At 51.9% G+C, this 2,337-nt stretch overlaps 1 long non-coding RNA gene across 1 annotated transcript; it reads left to right on the plus strand.

Moving 5' to 3' along the window:
• The first annotated feature begins 82 nt into the window (after positions 1-82).
• Positions 83-2,166, plus strand: LOC112942453. The gene is made up of 4 exons (XR_003248388.1): positions 83-158; positions 871-918; positions 1,045-1,103; positions 2,145-2,166. It is a non-coding gene; the product is annotated as an uncharacterized LOC112942453 (long non-coding RNA).
• Positions 2,167-2,337: the final 171 nt, after the last annotated feature.

Consider the following 2,337-nt stretch of genomic DNA (forward strand, 5'->3'; position numbering starts at 1 on the left):
ACCCGGTAAGTGACGGGGGGGGGGAGTGATGACGTCACGAGTGACGTCACGAGTGACGTCGCCGCCGACGTCACCAGGCCCCGGCGGACGCCATGACGTCGGACGACTTCGACATCGTCATCGAGGCCATGCTGGAGGCGCCCTACAAGAAGGAGGAGGTGGGGCCGCCCGTTTTGGGGCGAAAACCGGCCGTTTTGGGGCTCCCCCCCGCGCCCAAAAACCACCGCTTTCCCCAGCGCCGCTTTTGGGGCCGTTTCGAGGGGTTTTGGGGCCGTTTCGAGTTTTTTTGGGGCCGTTCGGAGGGCTCAGGGTCGTTTGAAGCGTTTTGGGGCCGTTTTTGCGCGTTTTGGGGTCATTCGTAGAGATTTTTAGCCGTTTTTAGGCATTTTGATATTTTAGGAGGGTTTTAGGAAAATTTAAGATTATTTTAGATCATTTTAGCAGAATTTCAGGATTTAGGAGAACCGTTTTGGGATGTTTTGGGGCATTTTAGGGTGAATTCGGGGCCATTTGGGGGTTATTACAGGAAAACTGATTGTTTTTGCAAGTAATTGGGTCGTTTTTAGGTGTTTTGGGGTCAYTTTTAGAGATTTGCATCTTTCAAAGAGATTTTAGCGGTCATTTCCCCAGAATTTCCGTTTTCCCAGGGAAACTTGCATTCACTTGAGTTTTCGGGGCCGTTTTGGGTAGATTTTGGGCTGTTTTGGGGCTATTTTTTTATGTTGAAACGCGTGTCGTTTTCTCCACTTTTGGGGGCAATTTGTGAAAAAAACGCCATTTTGGGGCGAGATTTGGGGTATTTGTGGATACTTCCTGGGAATTTGGGGGCGTTTGGGGCGTTTTCACCCCATTTCTGATGCCCCCCCCCAGGCCCAACCCGGTCCCTCCAAGGTGCCGACCGAGCCCCCCGCGACGCAGGTGAGTGCAATTTTGGGTGCAAAAAGGCCGATTTTGGGTGCCGGGAGGGGGAAATTGCAAATTTTGGGTGTTGGGGGGCGGATTTTGGGGTGTTGGGGGGGTCTCATCCCTGCCCCCCCCCAACAGGCGGCCGAGGAGCCCAACAAGGAGGCCAAGAAGGAGAGCGGCAGCAGCAGCGGGAGCAGGTGAGCCCCGTTTTGGGGCCAAAACGCGCGATTTTGGGAAAAAAGACCCGATTGGGGGCAAATCTGGTGATTTAGGGGCAGTTTGTGCCGGTTTGGGGGCAATTTGGGCCGTTTTGGGGGCAGTTTGGGCCGTTTTGCGGCTGAGCCCGCCTGTTTGGCRGACTGACCCTGCTGTTTTGGGGTGGTTTGTGTGGTTTTGGGGAGAAAAATCACAATTTGGGGGACGTTTGCACAAATCGAGGGTRAATTTGGAGGTTTTGTGGAGAATTTGAATAGATGAGTGGGAATTTTGCACAGCTTGGTGGGAGTTTTGCGCAATTTGGGGGAATTTGGCACAATTTGGGGAGTTTGGGGGAAAGTGCACAATTTAGGGGGAAAATTTACACAATTTAAGGGGAAAATTGCACGATTCGCAGATACGTTTGCGTAGTTTGAGGGAAAATTTCCACAAATGGCAAAATCTGCACAGTGGGGTGAAATTTGTACAGTTTGGGGAAAACTTGTCCGATTTGGGGGAAATTTGCACAACTTGGGGGAAAATTTGCACAATTTGGGGGGAAATTCCCCCAATTCGGAGCAATTTGCGCCATTCTGGGGGTGACGCTCGTGATTATGGGCGTGAATCCTGCAGTTTTGGGGAGAAATCATGTGAATTTGGGGGTTACACCTGATTCCACGGAGAAATCCCTTTATTTTGCGTAGAATTTCTGGGATTTGGGGGTAATTTTAAGGGATTTTTGGGAAAAGAGTACAATTTTTAGCAGATTTTTTGGCTGATTTTAAAGGGTTTGTGGAATAAGGTGCAATGTGGGCGAAAACTAGGGAGATTTGGGGGTAGAAATGCAGAATTTGGGACAAAATGAGGCAATTTGTGGGGTAAATTAAGGATTTGGGGGGGGAAACGGTTGGTTTGGGGGTGAATTTGGAATTGGTAGGTGGAAATACGGGCGTTTTGGTGGAAACGGGGGGAAAGGGGGATTTTGGGGTGAATTGGGGCCGTTTTGGGATCGATTCCGGGCTCTTTATCCCGGTTTTTGGCAGCAAGAAGAAGAGGAGCCGGAGCCGGAGCCGGAGCCGTGACCACAGACACAGGTAGGACGGGAGGTCGCGGTGACGACGAGGGCGTCACCGTGACGACCAGGGCGTCACCGTGACGACGAGGGCGTCGCGGTGACGTCGCGGGTGTCGCGGTGACGTCAAGGTGCCGTCGTGGTGTTGTCCTGGTGCCGTCGGG

This window comes from Nothoprocta perdicaria, unplaced genomic scaffold (genome assembly GCF_003342845.1).
Source record: "Nothoprocta perdicaria isolate Ctin4 unplaced genomic scaffold, notPer1 scaffold_1286, whole genome shotgun sequence".
Taxonomy (NCBI): domain Eukaryota; kingdom Metazoa; phylum Chordata; class Aves; order Tinamiformes; family Tinamidae; genus Nothoprocta; species Nothoprocta perdicaria.